Here is a 22393-nt window from a genome sequence, read left to right on the forward strand (position 1 = left end):
AGGCCAGCCTGAACTACATAGCAACACCCAGTCTCAAAAAAACAAACAAACAGCTGACCACTGAATGATAGAAATCTGAACATGTAGGGTCAAAAGAAGGAGCCCATATGGTATTACTTTAGGGATTCCTGTGTTCGTTCATTCAGTAAACATGTACAAAATGCCCAAGTATATTCTAGGTGCCAAGAACACAGTAGTCAACCAATTCAGGCATTGTTCTCCTTAAGAGGAAGTTCTGTGTTGGTCACTACAGGGTATTCATGGTTAGGTAAAACAGATCCCTTTCCCTTGGTTTTATATTCTACCAAGACAGCAGAAAAGGTTATGAGCAAAAAAGATGATGTAAGTGCACATTATGATGGGTATTAGGAAAAAACAGTAGTGAGGGATTAGAATAGGCTGTTGAAGGTGGGAATCTTGTTTAGAAAGGGTGATAGGCATTTAAGCTGAAACCTGTGTATTTTTTGGGTTTTTTGTTTTCTTTGAAACCTGTGGTTTGATCCTTTTCAGGTTTTAGAATCAGGGTAATTCTAACTACCAGGAATGGCTTTGTGAGTACTTCCCTTTCGATTTCATTAAAGATTTTGAGAAGTATTGGCTTTAAATCTTCCCTAAAGTTCTTGTAGAATTCAGCAGCAAATCCATTGGGACCTAGGCTTTTACTTCTTCAACTGTCTGTTACCGATTGTTCGGGGTGTTTTATATCTTCTTGGTTCAAGTTTCGTAGTTCATATTGAAGGACCCTTGTTAACAAGACAGACTCCATATTGCTGCTTGACCCACCTTCCTGCCCTTTAGATGAACTCGGAAGGAGGAAGCTTAGAAACCTCCTCCCCTTAGAGAGTCTCTTAGAAACAACAATTAATCAACTATTGTTTTACAAATGTTCTAACAGCAGAACGTCTTGCTTCTGTACGGTTGCTACAGTCCCCTAACTGCCAAAGTCTTGCTTCTGTACAGCTGCTTGCCAAGTTCCCTCTTGCGACCCCTATAAAAGAGCCTCAGACTCTAAGCCGGGCGCCTCTCTAAGCTTGGTGCTTGAGGGTGCCATCTGGCCAGACTAATAAAGGTCTGTTTTACTTTCACAGCTTGTCCAGTGTGTTCCCTCCCAGGTGATCTTCGCTGTAGTCAGCTCCTCAGAGAGTTTGCTGAGGCCCACGGTCTTACAAGAAGTTGTTTAATTTTAAGACTTAACCACTTTGCTCCAAGCTCTCCTGGTCTTTAAAGTTTGCTGTAATACTAATGGCTTTATCTTCATAAGTGATTTGTTGCTTTTCTCTAACAGCTTTTACTATTTTGTCCTTGTGTTGGACTTCTGAGATTTTGACCATGTTGTATCATAGAGAGGTTCTGTCTTGATCATGGCTCTTTGGAGTTCTGTATGCCTCACTTATCTGTATGTTTAATTCTCCCTATATTTGGAACATTTTCTGCTATTTCTGTAAACACATTTGTTTATGCCATTTGTGCTGTCTTCTGATTTTTCACTTCATTTAATCTTAGACTTCTTTCTCCATCTAACAACTGTTGGATCCATCCATTTGTCATGTTCTCTTGTTTTTTTAAGGTATCTCTGAGTCATTGTTCTTTGACAGCATCCCTTCCTTCTAATTCTGACACTCTATCTTCACATTGGTCATTTCTGCTGCCCATATTTTCAATATAATTTTTAATCCCTACATTCCTGTTTGGACCCTTTATCAAACTGGACATCCATGTTTTGTATCATTTTGTTTAGTTCAGTTAGCTTTTTACTAGTGTGTTCTGTAAGCTCCCAGCCTGTTTTATTACATCTCCTATCTATTTAATTATATCTGCTATTAGCCTACTGTACACCTTATTTATATATATATATATATATATATATATATATATATATATATATATATAGACAGCTCTGTAATCCTGTCAAATAACTTGGCTGTGTCACTTTTGCTTTCCTCCCCCTTGATGCCCCATAGATTGATTGGTTTGAGGGGAATTGGGAGTTCAGGGAGATATTTTGTTGCTGTGTCTCTCATGTTTCTGTTTGTTTGTTTTGTTTTGTTTCACACTAAAGTTTGTAGACACAGTGAAAAGAAACGTTGTTGTTAGTATGGAGATTTCTTTAGTGTTTGCTTTTTTTTTTTTTTTTTTGGTACCGGGGATCGAACTCTGGACCTTGTGTTTGCAAGGCAGGCATCAGCACCACTGAGCTAAATCCCTGGCCTATAGTGTCTGCTTTTTAATGATGTACTCTGGGCATGGCTAACTATAGTCCTTTGCCTCTATTACAAGATCCAGCCACCTTTCTTAATTGAGATGGGGAGGATGATGCAGTATAATTGGTCCAGCACCCAGTTATCCAAGAATGTACCACAGGTAGTGTTAATGACACAAAGGTAATCCAGATATTAGCATAGTGAGAAAACCTGTTAATAGCAACAACTGTGTGTCCCTGACAATAGCAAGTAAATCACCAACAATAGTATCATCCAAGATAAACTTGCTATTGACATACCAAAGAACCAATAATGAACCATCCTCAACCATAGAAAAGAGACCTATAATTTTAGTATGAACACTAAGACAAACCAAACATTGACATGCAGCAAATATCTTTTAAATGCAACAACTGTACCTTCACTAATGACAGAAAACAATTCAACAGTAATAAATAGGGTTCACTAAAGATTAATAAAGCTCAATGGTTATGCTATCAAACAGGTTTGGGGAAGGGAGAATAAAAGAAATTTTTGAAAAATTAAGGGAAGATGAAAAGAAAGAGAAAAATGAGACAAAGGATCCTATTAAGTAGTAGAAGGATATTTATAGAAATGTACAAAGGTCACAGAAAAGAACAAATGAGAAAAAGAAGATTAAAAATGGAAGAAAAAGAACAAATGTGGAGAATAAAAAAAAATTTTAAGGAAAAAAGAAAAAGAAAAAAATGATTAAGAAAAAGAGAGAAAGAAAGGAAACCCAAATGCCAATAAACTAGAAGAAAGAAGAAAAGAGTAAAAAAAAATTTTTTTTTAAGGAGGGGGAATTCTGTACTTAAAAATAGGTGATTTCCTTCTAGGATCCACAGAATTGGAATCCAGCAAGTTATGGTCTCCACCTTGCTTTATGGCTTCAGAGTTTGTGAAGTGCCCCCACCTCATTCCAGAAGCACCTCTGTGTACCCCAGGCTGTGGCAATTGTCCAAGCTGAGATGTGTCCTTGCTTATGTTAGTATATGGAGAAGGCAATCAGACCTCAGAAGAAACACACTTAATTCAAAATGAAATTCATAGACTGAAAGTTAAAGGGTGGAAAACAATACTCCATGTGACAGGAACCCGAAAAAAAGCAGGAGTAGCTATCCTCTTTGCAGATCAAGTAGATTTCAAACCAACACTGATTAAGAGTGACAAAGAAGGACACTACATCCTTGTAAAGGGAACAATCCAACAGGAAGAGATGACAATCATAAATATCTATGCACCAAACACTAGTGCACCCAACTATATAAAACAAATACTAACGGACATGAAAAGTCATATATGCACTAATACTATTGTAGTGGGGGACCTCAACACTCCACTGTCACAAATAGATAGATCAACTAGACAAAAAATAAGTAACGAAATACTAGAACTCAATCGAGCTCTTGAACAGATGAACTTAGCAGATGTTTACAGAGTGTTCCACCCCACAAAATCAGAATGCACATTCTTCTCAGCTGCACATGGGTCATTCTCCAAAATAGACCACATACTTGCTCATAGAATATGTTTAAGTAGGTGCAAAGGAATTGAAGTTTTCCCCTGTGTATTAGACCATAGTGCGATGAAATTGGAGATCCATAGCAAAAGAAACTCAAAAAAGTTCATAAGCACGTGGAAATTGAACAACACACTTCTGAATAACCAATGGGTCACAGAGGAAATTAAAGAAGAAATCAGACAGTTCCTTCAATTAAATGACAATGACAATACAACATATCGGAATCTATGGAACACAATGAAAGCAGTCTTACGAGGGAAATTCATAGCAGTGAATATGCATATTAGGAAAACAGAACGATCCCAATTAAACAACCTGATGCTGAACCTCAAGCTTCTAGAAAAAGAAGAGCAGGACAACCCCAAAGCTCATACAAGGGAGGAAATTATGAAGATCAGAGGAGAAATCAATGCAATGGAGACAAAGAGAATGATACAAAAAATCAGTGAAGCCAAGAGTTGGTTCTTCAAAAGAATCAACAAAATTGACAAACCCTTAGCCAACCTTATCAGAAAAAGGAAAGAAAGGGCCCAAATCCATGCAATGAGGAAGAACTGGCCTGGATGTAGCCAGTCAGGCAATGGTTCAAGTACTTAATCCTGGCACTTTCAGACTCAGCCTTTTCTGAATGCTACTCAAGCAGAGCCTGGCTTCTCATTGCCACAGGTGGGCCTGTGTCCTTCCCAGCCTGAGCTGAAATTTCTCAAGGATTCTCTGTCTAGTTAACCCCCTAGGCATGACTGTCTCTCATGGCTGTCCCTCACCTAGTCACTGACCAGGTTACACTGAGAACTCTGAAGTTAAGTTGTTATTTAGTTGTTCTGAGTCCTAGCTTTAAATAACCACCCCCTTCCTGAGATGGCACCTTATTAAGCACTCTCTGGCAATATGGCAGGCCCTGTGCTGAATCACCTTTCTAGTTGTTGCCCACTATATGGAAGGAGTCCTCTCAGAGAAAAAACCCAAAGCTGCTTTTGTATTTCACAACAGCTGTGGGCTCCTCCAGTGCCTGTGCAACCAGCCCATTGTGCCATTTCTCCCTGGACCTCCTAGCCCTGAGTCCTTACCTTGCATCTACGGAGCCAGATTCCCCTCCCCACAAGCCAGGGTGAGACTCCAGACTGTTTCATATTTTTCTCTGCATTGTGTTCCATCTCTTCAACTTCTCTGTAACTTCTAACTTTCCTTTCAGTTCCTTCTTGATTCCCGGCAATCTACTTCTCTTTTTCTCTTTGCCAAGTTGTTATTGTCCAGGTGTTTGCATTCTGAATCTCAGAGAGGCTGAATTTTGCTGCCAATCACAACTCCACCATTTTCTCTGTTTCTTATTTTGTAATCTTTGAACTATCTCTGTCAGAATCACCTGGAGAATTTGATTAAATCCAGATTCCCCAGGCCCATATTGAATGGGACGCTACAGTTAGAGTCACAGAATCTCCTTTTTGAACAACTATCCCAGGTCATTATTTGAGAGCAGTTGCACCTACATATGTTTCTTCAAACAATCTCCTCTCATATGTTTTTATCCTACTTTTCTGTGTTGTATACTTGTAAGTGTATAATCATTTGATAGCACTACAGTCAACAATACTTGCTTTGGGAATAGTGAACTGTCACCTCTGTTGAATGAATTAATTTCTAAAAGGCATTATTCAAACAGCTACCAACCAGCCTCTGCAGTACTCAAGATTTCTAATGCCAACAATTCTGTTTCATTGATTGTGCCTTTTCTTAGACACCTTTCTAAATAGAGAAGTCCCTAGAGAAAATAGATAGATTAAAAGGTCCTGACTCCTGGTTAATATGGGGCACTGACTGAATATCTGGAAAGTCCAGAACATTGAAAGGTCAAGGAGCACAAAAAAGAGTGGAATGACATACTTTAGATAAATTCCAAAGGGTGGTATCTAAATTTTGACTTTTCTTTCAGGCAGTTAATTAGTTAATATTACTAACACCACTGTGTTTTGGAAACTAAGACATTCTAACTAAAGAACGTCAAAAGCAAACAAGTTTACTTTTAGATACTAGTTTCTGCATTTTCTGACACAAGAAAAGTAACAATAGATAAAATGTTTAAAGGTAGCAAAGATGTATCATTATTTTGAGACCTAGAAAATATTCAAGGTCCTCTTCTAGAAATCTGAAAAAGAAACATTTCAAAATTAAGGATGTATGACACTATAATACCTAAGTTACACTACACATTTAAAGCAATTTATTGGTCTGAGTCATACTCTTTACCACAGATACAAATATACCTAATTTGATATTGACCAGCAAATAAATTTAGAAATTGTAACCATTCTTCAATTTTTATTATAACTGAATTTTTAATATTTCTCTCCCCCCCAACAACTTCATACATAGGTTAATAAAATTGTCATATTTGAAAACTGAGATTCTTAGAGTTCAAAATATTTACAGTCAAATCACAATTTAACAATAACAAGATTAAAAATCTCAGCCTATCAATGCATATGACGTTAGTTGATCCTTTATATTTTGTTGCTTCTAAGAAAATGACTTGAAAAGATGATATTATGATTTAGATCTAAAACATCCCCCAAAAGTCTCACATATTCAGATCTTGAAGGTGATTAGATCATGGAGGCACTATACTTACTATGGATTTATCCATTGGTGAGTTCATGGCTGAATGTGCTATTAGGAGGCAGCACCTGGTTAGAAGCAGAACACTGAGGGTGCAACCTAGAAGTGTATATTTTTCCCCTGGCTCCTCCTTTCTCTCCTTGCTTCCTGGCTGCCAAGAGTTGAGAAGATGCCCCTCACACACACCATTTCTGCACTGAAGCTGACCATGGACTGAATACTCTGAAACTGTAAGCCAAAATCTTTAAATTGAAGGTGTTGGGTATTGTATTTTGCCCCAGCAATGGGAAACTGACTAATAGATTTAGAGTATTTCCTTCTATGAGCAAAGCATAGATTTTTAAAAATCAAAAATATAAGCTTTCCAACGTGTGAGTATCAGTACCCAGTAGGATTGGAGCTTTAATCAACATTTATCCCACTGAATAATATATAGGCTTGGGGTAATGGAAAATGATAGTTTAATATAAATGGTATAGACCAATTTATCTTCAAAACCATCTAAGTCGCTGTTTTCCAAACTTTGAATCTGAATATCCTGGAAGCTTAATCCAAACATAGATACCCTTGCCTTATTATCAGGGGTTTTGATTCTATCTGTAAGCTTAAGGTTACACCCAGGCATTTATTTTTCACAATTTCCATAGATAACTCTAATGCACTCCAAAGTATGAGACTGGTCTGATTCAAATAAGACATATTTAGATTTCTAGAATCAACATTGTTACATTGTAGTCGCTGAGGTAGATTCAAAAGATAGAAGCCAGGAGTTGGGGATATAGCTGAGTGGTAGAATATATGCTTAGCATGCACAAGACCCTCAATTCCATCTCCAGATCCTCAAAACATAAAAATAAATTTAAAATAAAGCCAAAAATAATTCTCCTAGTATTCCTTGATGCTAGATCCCAGGTATATAGCCTGGGGTCTGTCAATCAGATGTACCCACGTGGGGTTGGGAGTCCTCAAGGAGAAGAGAGAAGAAATAAGCATTTGCAGAAGCATCTGGTGAATGCAGTGGTAGAGGTGGCTAGATCTTCAACAGCATCAAAGGTGGTACTTCTGTACCTGGCCCAAGCATCGAGATTGCCTGGTGACCTTCTGTGGAGTAGTGGTGACACTAGAGCACTACAGAGTATTGCAGCTGCAGTGGACACATTCTTGCTTCTATAACTTCTGGGCCTGCTCAGACTAACCAGAGTTTATTACTTGGTTGCAACTAACTCTACAGACTAACAAAGGGAGTTATATTATGCTAGCGAGAGAAAAAAACTTCACAGACAGCAACCTGGAATCAAACCCTGACCTGGCCCCTAGCTATATAAACAGGTGGAAATGTCTTAGCCTATCTCAATCTTGTCTTTTAAATGAGGGAAATAATATTCACTCATAAGATGTTATAAGAACTACAGGAGATGGTATATTTAGGTAATTAGCACAAAATCCAGTCCAAAAATTGATGGTTATTATTGTACAATAATAATAGTGGACTATTGTATTGTAGTACAGTAATAGTGGAGATAATAGATCCACTCAGACCCACTGTAGATAGATTCACTCATTTCTTAAGACCTCAAAAAATTCCTACACCTGCACTTCCAGCAGTAAGTGATAGAAACCCAACACAAGCTGGCTGAAAAATCTAAAAGATTCTTTATTCATTTGTCTAATGAAAAGTCCAGAGGTAGTCCTGGTTTTTAGGTACAGGATACTCGAAACACGCTGTCAGGATTCTGTCTGGTCCCTCACTCTGCTTTGCTTTGTGTGGACTTCATCCTTAAGTGGCTTTCTTAGGTAGTGACAAACAGATAGACATCCTTTGAAGTGACATCTTAGCTTCTTAGCAACCCATTGAGAAATTTTTTTTTTTTTTTTTTTGGTACCGGGGATCAAACTCGGTTCCTTGCGCTTGCGCAGCAGGCGGTGGAACCACTGAGCTAAATCCCCGGCCCAAAGAATTGATAATGAATGTTCACTTTTGTGTGTGTGTGTGTGCCAGGGATCGAACTCGGGACCTTGCGCTTGCGAGGCAGGCGCCAGAACCACTGAGCTAAATCTCCGGGCCCCCATTGAGAAATTTTTAAGAACTGCTTTTTCCTAGAAGTTAAACCCGAGTCCAAGATCTGATGCTAATGGCTCTAAGGATCAGCTTTGGTCACTTGTTCACTACTATATCAATCATACAGCCAGCAAATACAATGCCCAGTAGTCCAGGTGGTTCACATCCCCACCATTGGGGCCAAGGAGTGTGTTAAACCCTATCTAAACCACATAGATGAAGAACCTGACAGAGTAGTTCCTTAAGTCAAAATGGGAATGCTATCACTGAAAACAAGAATAACATACTACAAAGGCAAAAACATCTGGTACGTTTTATGGCCCCCATCGTACCTTTGATTCCCAACAGTTTCCTAATGTATACCAATATTTTGTTTTCTAAAATGGGTATCTTCCCACATATCTAGTCTGTTCATCTCAGGTTTGTGAATGTTAGGGCCTGGCCATTGTGGAACCCCTTTTCTTTGCATATCTGCCAGCCCAGTTCACAGAATTAAGAAGAAGAGGGAGCGTGCACATAATGACAGGCTTTAGAGGTGATAGGCCAGGGTAGGTTCTGCCCAGTGAAATAGTATAGTTTCTAAAAAGTCTGCTCATCCCATCCTTATTCACTTCCCTCCAATCCTCTGAAATCACAAAGTACATTTACCAGATATAAGGACAATAAGAAATGAGGCCATCACAGTATGCTCACCACATCTGGCTGCAATTTATAAATCACAGTACAATTCCCAGTGATTTAGCCCTTCCATCTACAAATAAGAAAGAGAGGAAAGGAAAATGAAAAAATTTGAAGGTTGCCAGCTCCAACTCAATCAATAGCAAGGAAACCTGCCTGCCTTCGGCAATTAATCGTGTCTCTTTGATATGAGAAGTCCAATAGCTAAGAAGCCCTGGAGAGAGGTTAGCCACAGTAGGAATCATATTCGACTCCACTTCTTATTAACTATCATCATTAGTGGTTGGGACTAGTGGGACAATGGATCCCCCAGTGCTCTGCAGATGTCTAATCTCTAATGGTTCCCTAAAAGAAACTGGAGGTGTTGCTATCAAAAGAAAGGAATATATTCTAGGTAGGCAAAAATTTAAAGAAAAGAAAAACTGGGACCATTTTTTAAAAATCTACCATGAAGCAGTTAGAAATGTCTTTTTAAAAATATTGTCAGGGGCCAGGGATTTAGCTCAGTGGTTTCACTGCCTGCTGCACAAGCACAAGGACCCAAGTTCGATCTTTGCTACCAAAAAAATAAATAAATAAAAATATTGTCAAGTAGTACTTTTTAAAAAGTTTTCATTAGCAACTAACCATGTTTCCATAGTGCTGCTGGCCTCCTATACATGCCAATTTAGATAATTTGTAAATGTGTCATTCCAAAGAAAATAAAAGAGCAGATTGTTTTTTTACATAGATAACTATTCCCAAATGGGCTTTGTTTATACTGCTTAGCAAGCAATTGAGCTTCAGTGTGGGCAGGAATGGCATTAATTTAGGTGTTAATAATACAAATACTTATTAGAGCATGAGTTTTGAGTTCTCAGTTTTAATGCAAAAATAGGCTCAGGAGTCATTTGGACCAACTCAGTATGTAGCTACAGCCAAAAAAAGCTAACAGAATATTGGATAATAGAAGAGAGAGGAAAAAATACAAGGGGAAAATATGAGCTATATTTAGACATACTTATGGGGGGGTCTAGCTGGAAAATTGTTTCCTGTTTTCTGTATCTCAAAGGGGGATAAAACAAAATACAAGAAGTTCTAGAGAATAACAATGAAATTGATTAAATCATGTCTGTATATATTTATTGACATTCCACAATGTATGAGACATGGTCTGGGGCTACAGAAACAAATAAAATATAATCCTCAAGTTCACACTCTAGTGGGGGTGACGGATACATGGAAATAGTTCTAATCTTGCAAATGCAATGAGCACAGGACAAAGACATGCATAGGTGTTGATCTTATCACAGAGGAACAGCATCAGGATGCCTGGGAATGGGCTGAGAAAAAGATATCGAGATATTGGGGTGTGTCTGCTGCTGTATTATGTGTATGTTTAGGAGTGAGGGAGATCGGTTTGGAAGAAAAAAGCAATGGAGGGAGAGAACTTGGTAACAAAGAGGAAGCATACCTTGCTGGAAGGCTGAAGTTAAAGAATGATGTCTAGGAGCTGTCCTTGAATAGACAGAAAGAAGGACCCAACACCTGAAATTGGGGGGCCAGGGATAAGGGTGATTACTGGTATATGTAAGTTTGTAGATAAAGGGTCAGGAAGTTAAGGAAGATCATGCCTGGCATACTCAACTTGTGAGAGTAGAAGTTTTTAACCTTTTGGGATGTTGAGAATCCAATAAAAATTATGGATGCTTTCTTTTCAAAAAGGCGCATTTACTCAAATTTTTACATATAATTTCAGCTTCCCAAATGTTGGAATCTCAACCGCAGACATCATGTAGAGAACCTAGATGAGAAAGGTCATTTGCTGACAGTAGGAATCAGGGGCTTAAAGGTTTGAAATAAACACTTAGGGCCAAGAGAAAGGGAGCTAAGCAAAGACAAGCAAAAGGCATGGCTTAGGGCCCTGGCTTGGGTAAGAAGCTATCTTGTAGGATGTCTATTAATACCATTTTGCCAAGGTAAACTTTAGGAATAATCCAGGTTGGGCTGGTAGGAGAAGTAGAATGGCCAGGAGGGAACATTTAAGTGATTGACACAAATTCCAGAGTAGGGAGAGTAGAAAAAAGCCACATAGGGGCTGATAAATTGGAGAAGAGGTGACTGTACATGCTTCAAGGGAAGCTGCCTTCCCTGCCACATTATAAAAAAAAAAAAATAAGCATAAGAAATTCAGACCACACACTCCCCTGTTAAGATAAGCATACTAGTAGGGCCGGGGATTTAGCTCAGTGGTTTCGCCGCCTGCTGCGCAAGTGCAAGGACCCAAGTTAGATCCCTGGTACCAAAAAAAAAAAAAAAAAGATAAGCATACTAGTTACTCTTTGGACCTATCACTAACTATTAAAACCCCATTTTTTCCACCCCTCTCCTTGCTCTTCTCCCTCCATGTATAACCATCCTCAAGCCTCTCCCATATTGAAAAAAAAAACAGTAACAATGAACCTTCCTTCAAGGACAAGGTTAGGGATGGAATTAATGCTCACCTTTCACAGAATGTTCTGAAACAGACACAATTACAAAGGTGGTATTTCAAGTAAGTTGGAGAAAAAATAAATTACTCAATAGATGATGTTAAAACTGCTGGGTAGACAAGTGGGAAAAAATAGGTGAATCTGTCTTCCACAGTAGATCAAAATAAATTCTAAATAGATAAATATTTTTAAATGTAAAAAATGAAGCTGTAGGGCCGGGGATTTAGCTCAGTGGTGCCACCACCTGCCATGCAAGCACAAGGTCCCAAGTTTGATCCCCAGTACAGAAAAAAAAGAAGAAGAAATAAAAATTCGGGAAGAAAATATGGGAGGATTTTCTATTTTGCACATATATTTTATATAAGATAAAATTCTTTATAATCTTGCAGTGGGCAAGGACTTTCTAAGGATAATCCAACACCCAGAATCCTAATTTTTTTAAAAACATTGACAATTGGTCTATATAATATAAAAATATACAAAAAGAAGGCAAATTCAAAATACAGTGAGAGGGCCGGGGATTTAGCTCAGTGGTTCCGCCGCCTGCTTCGCAAGCGCAAGGACCGGAGATCGATCCCCGGTACCAAAAAATAAAAAATTTAAAAATTTTTTAAAATTTTTAAAAAATACAGTGAGAAATAATTTTCACCTACTAGGTTAGCAAAAAATATTAAAACATCTTGTGTTAGAAATGGTGGTGAAAATTTGTGCTCTGATACATTGCTGGTAAAAATGGAAATAGGTATGGCCTCTTTGAAGAGCAGATTGGCAAGATCCATAAAAATTACATACAACTTAACTACAACTCCACCCCTAGGAAGGAATTTATCCTATTTATGCTCTCACAAGTATAAAATTTACATGTCATTTTTCATCGAGATTTATTTGTAATAGAAATATCTTGGGAATAACATTAATGCCTATTAACAGAAGACAGGTTAAATAGATTGTGTTCACCATTGTGTGGTATACGACACCACTACTTAAAATGTGTCAGTTCTATATATGCTCTATGGAATCATCTCTGGCATGTATAGTAAGTAGAACTACTAAACCATCAAATAATGTGTAACCAAGAAGAAACAAAGGGAGGAGGAAGAAGAGGAGGAGAAAAGGAAGAAGAAGGAGGAAGGGGAGGAAAGGAGAAAGAAGAGAAGAGGAGGAAGTAGAGGAGGAGAAGGAGGGGGGGAGAAGAAGGAGAGAAAGAGGAGGAAGAAGCAGGGCAGAGGAAAGATGTGCCTTGGCTTCAAGGGTTACTGGAGCTGTGGAACCCTCTCTATCCTAACTCTTCTTCCCTCTGATTTGCATGCTATCAGTTTCAATCCCTGCAGGCTGACCTTTCCCACATGGTAGAGAACACAGCCATTAACAAGCCTGGCCTTTACATCTTATTCTTCAGCCACACCAAAAAGACTGGCCCTTCTTTCCATTTCAGTTGGAAAATTCCCAAGGAGGCAACCTGGCCTATTCAGCTCACCTTTGAGCTCTGGTGCCTGGTGCCCCCAGACCTTTCAAGAACCCCATGATCTGCACCCTAGCTGTGACTTGTGTCATTGGCACCATTTTCTCCCAGAACCCAGAGGGTTCTGGTGAAGTGCAGGCTGCCTGCAGGAGTATGCCTGGAAAATGTTGCTGCTAACAAATGAGGGTCTCCAGAGGCACTTCTACTACTATACCAATTCCATTTTTCCAGAAGGGTTGAGCTGTATCTGTAGTTGCCCATGTGTGTCAGTAGCACTTCCAAAGATGAACCCAAGCATGATCCAACATTGGGTGTAAGAGACCTAGATAGCTGCTGCAGGAAAGACAGACACATTCTCCTGGGGCTTGCCAACAGTTCTGCCCACCTGGCCAGGAAGAAGAACTTCATGTCCTAGCGAAAGCAGGAGACACGGGAGTGGAAGCCTTGTCTTTCTGGAAGCAGATGGTTTGCACCTCTTGAGAAGAGCTCTAATACCTGAATCCTGAGATGTGGGTCTCAGGACCTGCCCCTTCTCAGTCCACTGGGAGGAAAGGTGACCCCAAACAGCCCCTCCTTCAAGACAGTGCTGAGTATACTCTCTGTCCCCCAGCCAAAGTATATGAATGTGAGGGCTGTGTGTTGAAATTTAAGTTTCACCCTCTAAAAATAATGATAAGGCGTGGGTCAGCTGCCCACCCTCGGACCAAAGAACTCGAGAGGAAAAGGCACTCCTGCTCTAGTTTATGTTTGGAGCCCACCAGACTGGGATGGGGGAATGCGTCAAATCAAAATAAAGTGGGTGCTTTTATATTAAAGTGAACATGATGGGACACACCTATAATCCCAGCTACTTGGGAGGCTGAGGCAGGAGGATCTTTTGAGTCCAGCCTGGGGAATTTAGCAAGACCCTGTCTCAAAATTAAAGTTGAAAAAGAGCTGAAGATGTTGCTCAGCAATAGAGCACTTGCCTAGTATGCATAAGGCCTTAGATGCAATCCCCAGTACTGCAATCAAAACATTTTTAAAAAATAAAATGGGAAGGGCCAGGATGTAGCTCAGTGGCGCTGCACCTGCCTGACAAGTGCAAGGTCCTGAGTTCAATCCCCAGTACCGGAAAATAAATAAAATGACAGATCCTTCAATACTGTAATTGGGGATCAGCTCTGGAGAAGGGTGGTGTTAAATGGTAGGTCCCATATATTCACTTCAGGCCTTCATAGTCTTTTACTCACCCACTCCTTAAATTCAGATGTTCTTCAAAGCTGTCTTTTCTTCTCACACAGCTCCCTCTCATGTGACTGCTTTTTCTACAAATCCCCCATAATCCTCCCAGCCAAATCTATGGGCAGTCATCTTTTTGTGCATCCAAATCTCCACTAGGTGTTCAAAGAGAATTCAGTGTTTGTTTTAAATCGAAATATGCTTATAGAAGCAAAGAATATCTCTGGGAGAAAATACAAGAACCCAGTCAATGTAGCTGCCATGTTCCAGCCTTTCTTCTCTCTTCCTGTGAATGGGAACTACCTACAATGGAATCACCCAGTAGCAGAGCTCAGGAGTCATTCTTGAACTTGATTATGGATGTGAGGCCAAGAAAAGGATCTTTGTGAGATGCAAATTTGATTATGTTACTTCTCTTCTTAACATCTCTCGGTGACTCCATGGCATTTGAGTTCAAGGGTGGGACTGATTCACAAAGCTTTCCATGCTCCGGGGAGGGTGTCTACCTCCCTACCACCCCAGGCTCTGTCTGTGCCACCCCCTCTCACTTCTCACCTCCTGCTCAATAAAGGGCCTGTTCCTCAGAGGAGCTGCCCCTATCTCCAGCTGGCTGTCCATAAATGTCAGCCAAGGTTATCATGTCATATTTATTCCATATCCAAAGCTTTTTGGATTTTCCACTAGTGCTACGTATTTGTACCTGATTCTGACTGCTGATCTGTTTTGAAGCCAGCAAGCATATGCTCTCAGGTAGAGAGAGTGCCACATTTCAACCTCTGCTTTATTTTGATGCAACGTTGAGGAACAGAATCTTCATCCGTCCAGCTCAAGAAAGTACCTCAGATCATAAGCATACACAGTATCCCCAGCCAATGGGTCACCACTGTCATTCTCTTCTAGGCGCTTGGGACTATCAGGAGCTGTTAACTTGTTTTGACCCCTTCCTCTCTCTATCCCGGATTGTGAATTCTAGGAAGGCAGTGTCCTTTCTGTTTATTAATATTACTTCTAGAGCTTAGCTGAAACATAACAGCTGCTCAGTAAAGTTTGTGGGCAGGAGGAAGAGGTAGATAAAACAATATATGAAGGAAGACTACTTGTTTTATTCCTATATACTAGCAGTAAAAAAAAAACAGCACTTCTTTTCCAGAAGGTGAGGTAGAGCAGAAAATGTTAGAGATGTCACAAGGTGGCGCTAGAATCCCACATAGGTTCCCTCTGCCAAGAAAAGTCAGATCCGAGACACTACCTGGGGTGGTTCCTTGTAACAGACGCCTGGTTGAGCCACACTAGCCAAGATCATTTGAAATGGGGACTGTGGGAGAAATAAATGCAGGCAGGTTACAGCATGGTGTGGTAAAGACACGGATGATTGCTTTAAAGGGACTCTATTGTAGAATCCCCTCCACCTCTGGGCACCATCCCATCCCTGCTGGCAGGGACCACACATCCAGACAGTAGCACACCATTTCCTTCTCCAGGTACCCTTCCCTTCTCACTTAGCAAAATGCTCAGGCTCATCATACCCAATCTTCAGCCATGGCAACAATATTTCCTCATTGAGTTCTGCCTCATTCCAGGAGAGATTATATCTGTCACAGATTTCATTTCCCTCTTTACCTCCCAAGAGGTCCCTGAAACTTTTAAACCTTTTGAACCCTAAGTTTCTGTGTAGGCAGGTGAAAAAGAAAAAAATCCTTTAAAATTTCAAATACATATCTAACTCCTGTGAGGGACCAGGAAATGTAACCATGGAAACCAGAGCAGAAGTGTAACCATGGAAACCCATTTAAACCAGCTGGACCCTTAATGTCTAGAATTTGGTGGGCTCTGGCTGCCTGAAGGACAGCTCTAGTTAATAAGGTCAAGTGATGTCAATTGATGAGAGTGTTTTACAGACATTTAAGTAGTGTCTGGGTGCTGATACTTTAAAATGTTAGGAAGAAAACCTTTCCATAAGACTTCCTCTGCTAGACCAATTTTAAAGGATCTTCTAAATCTTTCTTCCCTGCTCTCTTACCACACCTCAGAAATCATCACTCAGTCATTCACTCAGCAAACACATGCTAATAACTTTGCTGTTCTGTTCTTTCTACTGACCCCACCATATCTGTCACAGCCAACGTATTATCTGTCCCACTAGTTTTAATGCTGAGGCAGATTCTTGAAAGGAACATTCATTTATCCAATGGCTTCTTTACAAAACTATGTTTACAAACGATGTTCTTTTTTTTTTATTAAATTCTTTTATTGGTACATTGTAGGTATACAGCACAATTACATTTCTCATTGGGAATTGTACCTTTACATGATGCATCTTGGTTCTTATTTTTTCCCCATTCCTAGCCCTCCCTTCACGCCCTCCACCCTTCCCTATTTACAAAGACTTTATTTCCATTTTTTCCATTTCTCATCATTTTTCCTTTCCCTTTTTTCCTTTCCCCTGCCCCTCCCACTACCCCTACCCCTTTGGACCTTTTCTTCCTATTTTGCATTATCGATTATTCATTCTAATCATTGGTACATTTTAGGTAGACAATATAATGACATTCATCATTGGAAATTTGCACCTTTACATAGTCTCTCTTGGTTCTTATTTTTCACCCTTGCCCAGCCCTCCCTTCAACCCCTCCATTCCTCCCTATTTACCAAGATTTTGTACCTATTTTTCCATTTTCTCATGTTAATCCCATTCCCTTCTATCCTTTCCCCTAGCCCTCCCACTTCCTTCCCCTTTGCCCCTTTTCTTCCTATTTCACATTACCTATTATACATTTCGAGAGATGCAAATGAAAAAAACGCTGAGATTCCACTTCACTCCAGAAAGAATGGCTGCTATCATGAAATCAACCAATAACAAATGCTGGCCGGGCTGTGGGGAAAGAGGAACCCTGCTCCACTGCTGGTGGGAGTGTAGACTGGTGCAAGCACTGTGGAAATCAGTATGGAGATACCTCAAAGAACTAGGACTGGAAGTCCCATTTGACCCCGCTCTTCCACTGCTGGGGATCTTCCCCAAAGAATTAAAAGAATCATACCACAGTGATATATGTGTGCCCATGTTCATAGCAGCACAGTTTGTAATAGCTAAAACTTGGAAACAGCCCAAATGCCCATCAACTGGAGACTAGATAAAGAAAGTGTGGGTTTTTTAATAAAATTGAGTATTACTCAGCCATAAAAAATGAGAAATTAGAGACATTTATAGCTAAGTGGATGCACATTGAGGCCATACTCTTAAGTGAAATAAGTAGGACACACATGTGTAAATACCAAATAGTTTCTCTGGTGTGAGAAACTGAAAGTGTAAACAAACGATGTTCTTTACAAAACTATACTCACTGGTTTATACTTCCAGTGAGTGAGATATGAATGCTGCTTTTTGCTATTTTGAAGGAAACTTTCACCCTGTAAAAGGTGAAACAGGGTTGCAAAATCATATCCTTCAGTTTCTCCTTTCCTTCTTTCCCGTGCGTATTACAACCCCATCACCCTTCCTGTCATGTGCACCTTCCTCTCAGCAGGTAAGAGTCAATCCTACTTTTCTTTTTCCCACCTCCTTCTGGGATGGAACCTGGGCTTCCAGGTATGATAAGTAAGTCCCCTGCCATGGGGCCACACCCCAGCACCAACCATATTTTTTAAAAGACCACTCAATTCTACCTTTCATCCTCTTTCCAACCAAACTCTTAGAAGCAGTTCTCATGAAGCTGGGGATGTGACTCAGTGTTACAGCATTTTCCTGGTATGTGTGAGGCCCTGGATTTAATCTCTAGCATGACAAAAGAAAAAAGAAAATAAATAAGAATTCGTTGTACTTAATCTCTCCTTTCCTTTGGCTCTGAACCCTCTGCTTTCCTGATTCTATTGCAGTTGTTCTCCTGGGGACCCTCGTAATGGCTAAAATGATGACCTTTTAGAAAATGTTTTTAAGTTTTTTAAGACAAAGTCTGACTATGTAGCCGAGGCTATCCTCAGACCTGCTATGTAGCCCAGGCTAGACTTGAACTCACTATGCAGCCCCGACTGGCCTCCAATTTGTGGTCCTATCTCGCCCTCCTGAGTGCTGAGCATACAGACATGCGATCGGCAATAAATGACATTTTTAAAGACCCATCTGCTCCTCTCTGCAGCAGTTAATCTCTGGGCCACTTTCTTAAAAGTTTCACATTTCTCAGCATGACTTTCTCCTGTTCCTCCATTCTCTGACTTCTCTTGTCTCCTCTGTGTCCCTGGGGGTCCTCAACCTACCTTTCCTCTTTTAGGGACTGTCGGGATCATGTCAGTAGCTTTAACTACCCCTCCCTACCAAGGGGATCCCGAAGCACAAGATAAAAATGATGACTAGCTATCTTCACTATGATGACCTGGGTCCTCATCCTCCACACGTCACTGCCATTCATTCAGAGCCCAAGGGACAAAACCTGAGGTGCTAGTCCAGGTCTTATCCCTCTGACCCACCTCACCATATGCATCTTGTCCTATACCCTCCACCTTCTAAGTCCAGGCTCTCATCTTTACTCTCCTCAAACATTAAAATTACATCCTTGCCAATCTTAATTAGACCAGCACAGTCTTTCAAAAATGCAATCATTCTATTGCATAAAATTCCCTAAAAATCCTCAATGACAACATAATGAAAATCAATTCCTTTGCATAACAGGAAACGTCCTTTGTGATCGACTACTGCTTCTTTCTTCAGCTCATCTCTTGTCTCTCCACTACCCCTACCACTGCCTTTGTGAAAAGCTCAGTGGCTCCATATAATTATTCCTGTGTAGCACATTCCGTCCTCCCTTCCTAAACTGCTTCTCAGTTTGTTCACCAAACTCCTCATGTATGTTCTCAACTTTCTCTTTATTATCACCCATCCCTTCCAACCCCTTGTGTTCCCAGCTTGCCTTGGGCTTTCTGCACACTCCCATTCAACACTTCTCTCATTGGACTAGAATTGTTTGACTGGTCTATTTCTTTTCCTAGACTGACTACTTAAGAACAAGTACAAGTCATTTGTTTTGTTGTATTTTTTGTTCCTCTATTGCCCAGCAAAATGTCTTGACAGCAGTAGACATCAACTAAATAGTGGATATTACTATTGTTATCAAGAGGATGGCAAAGAAATTGCCTTTGCAGCTAACAATTTCCATCAACATCAGAAAGTACATATCAAATGATGATGGTAGCTGAAAAAAAGCTGCTACCTGACCATGTAGCAGCCAAGAGCCAGAACTAAGCCAATATATACCCTATGTGTGTGACATATACCTATGGGAATGCAGAGCTCACCAGTGCACACACCAGGTGAAGGCTGCCCTAAATGACTTCAAAGATCTCTTCAAACACTGACATTCTGTAAATGGAAGCATTAAACCAAGACATCCAATCCAATCAATCATGACAGTTAGGCCTACAATGTGCTGGACATTCCACTATGTGCTGTGATAAATGGAGAGGAATGAACACTTCTCAGTATTTAGACCAAAGACAAATATAATTAAAGGCCATTTAGATGTGATATGGGGGAGACAAAGGAGTGTACTAATTCAGTTAGCTCAGTAACATTTTCTAGAGACCAGCTGTTTGCCTGGGTCTGTGTCAGAAGCTGGAGTATAACAATGAAAACCAGATTGTCTCCTACACCAGAAAGCTAGGCAGACACACAACCCTGAAACACAAAGGTCAGGGATGATGTATTCTGCCTAGAGAGGGAGAGCAGAAAGGAGGACAGTTCTCAAGAAATGCCCCAGTCATCCCACTTTAGGGAGAAAGCATTGTATCGTCTCCATTCATAGAAGGAGTTTTTGTTGGAAGTATGGAGGACATGTCTTTGATCTGTTGAGAAGGTTCTGTTCTACTTCTAGTCTCCTGATAGCTTTTACCATGAACAGCTGTAGAATTTAGTCCAATACTTTTTCTCCAACTAGTGACAGGATCATATGGCTTTCTCCTTTCCTCTGTTCAAATGATGACTTTTGGGGGTGGATCTTCCAATGCTGAACCAACACTGCCATCCCTATAAAAAAAACCACTTTCTACATCCTGCCAGATCTGACTTCTAAGAGTTTGTTTTGTTAAACAAATTTCTATCTATGTTCACACTTTTTTCTTCTATTATCTTTATCCAGTTTTAGGATTAGCACAATGTTGATTTCCTAAAATGAGGGGAGAAGTGTTCCTTCTTTTTTCTGCTTTAATTGTTTGATATAATTTATCAGTTAAAATGTTTATGAGCCTGCTGTTGTCATATAGGTAGGTTTTCAAGCTAGGAATATACTTTCTTTAATAGGTGCAATTCAAATTTTATATTTCCTCCAGAGTTAGTTTCATTAATTTGCCTTCCAAGGTACTTCTTAGAAGTTGTCAAATTTATTTCAAAAAAGATTTTTGTAATATGCTTTCTATATCCTTTTAAATTCTGTAAAATCTATGGTAATGTCTCTTAGATCTTAATATTGTAATTTAAAAAATGTATAACTGATATTGTGTAACAGGAAGAAAAGGTCTAAAAGAGCAGGGGAATTGGGAGGGGTAGGGGAAGGGAAAAAAGGGAAAGGAAAAAATATGAGAAGAGGAAAAAAATGGAAACAAGGTCTTTGCAAATAGGGAAGGGTAGAAGGGGTGAAGGAAGGGCAAGGGAAGGGGAAAAAAAAATAAGAACCAAGAGACTCATGTAGTGGTACAAGATCCCAGTGATGAATGTAACTGTATTGTATACCTAAAATGTACCAATAAAGTTAATGGGGAAAAAATTTTTTTTTAAATTAATAAATAAACTCTTCAATTAAATTGAAAAAAAAAAAAGAAATGCCCCAGTCATGATGTTTAATCTGGCTCTTGAGGGACTAATAGGCTTTTTCAAGTGTGCAAGGGAGAGTTCCACACAGGGAACAGAATAAACAGAAGAACAGGGGGTCTGAAGCTGAGGCACCTTGGAAACCATTGATTGTTCCAGGTCACAAGCAGCAACACCTAAGCTCCAGCTCTGTGCTCCATATGCAAATGTGGGATTCTGTACCTCCCTGGCCGCTATGTGTGTGTGTGTGTGTGTGTGTGTGTGCGCGCGCGTGTGTGCGCGCGCGCGCACAAGTATGTGTGTGTAATGAGCAGCCCTGGGCAGCTGAGGCACAGGATGCAGCTTGGGAAGGGCAGAGAGATCACAGGATCACACAAGTTAACTCACGTAGCACTCAGATGGGAAGGATGGAAAATAGTTTTTAATATAGTCTATCACCAATCAGGCCTTCCTTCTCTGTCCCTACCCATACCTTTACCAGGAACAGATGTAACTAAATGTCTAATACAATAATTTGGCCACCCATGTAACTGACTCCATCCATGTGCATCCCTCAGGTAGCCTACTTTGCCCTCTGCTTTTCTTCCTAAATTAGTGTTGAAGATTATGATTTTTATCGCCTTAGGATGTTCAGGAAGGATGGGGGCTTCATGCACCTGGGGCAGCATCTCTTTTCCCAGGTTGTTCCCCAATATCATTCAAGGCAGATTGCAGGGCTACACTGGAATCATCCAGTTTGACCCAGCCCAGTGTCACTCCCTGGAGGCTTAATGGGTCTCCTAACACTGTGAAGTCCATGACTCCCAATCATCTGGCTTGAGTGCTCTTCCATGCACAGGTCATTGCTGTGGCACTACCTCTCCCCCACCCCATCAAGCTTTTCAGCTAAATTCCAGGTTTTAGCTGTATTGCACTGGAGTTAGAGAGGCTTTGGATTGCTGAAACTCAGGACTCCCTCTGCCCAACCAGCATGAAATGAAAGATCCCAGGAGCAATCCACAATAATTTTAAAGCCAGTAGAAGCCAGTATGGTGGCACACACCTGGAATCCCAGCATTTGGGAGGCAGAGAGAGGAGGATCGTTTTGAGTTTGAGGCAGCCTATGCTACATAGTCAGTTCAAGCCCAACCTATACTACATAGTGAGATTCTGTCTCAACTCCTATCCACCACACACACCCCAAAAAAGAACACAAACACTATGTAATCCAAGTACAAATGAGGCCTTGTGAAGCCCATCAGGCAATCAAAATGGACTGCAACCTCCCAGAGTGGCTCTGAGTGCAGCCTGGTTCAGGAGCTTCCACTGAGGATTTCACCTTCCCTAACTTCTTTTGTACCACCTCCTCT

General features: G+C 40.3%; 1 protein-coding gene across 23 annotated transcripts in view; it reads left to right on the forward strand.

Annotated features, from left to right (window-relative positions):
• Gpalpp1 (GPALPP motifs containing 1) overlaps positions 1-22393 on the forward strand; it is an 89256-nt gene that overhangs the window by 38486 nt on the left and 28377 nt on the right. The window lies entirely within an intron of this gene.

The sequence above is a fragment of the Heterocephalus glaber genome, unplaced genomic scaffold, assembly GCF_053883595.1.
Source record: "Heterocephalus glaber isolate CG9 unplaced genomic scaffold, H.glaber_assembly_v1.0 deba00001666, whole genome shotgun sequence".
Lineage (NCBI taxonomy): Eukaryota > Metazoa > Chordata > Mammalia > Rodentia > Bathyergidae > Heterocephalus > Heterocephalus glaber.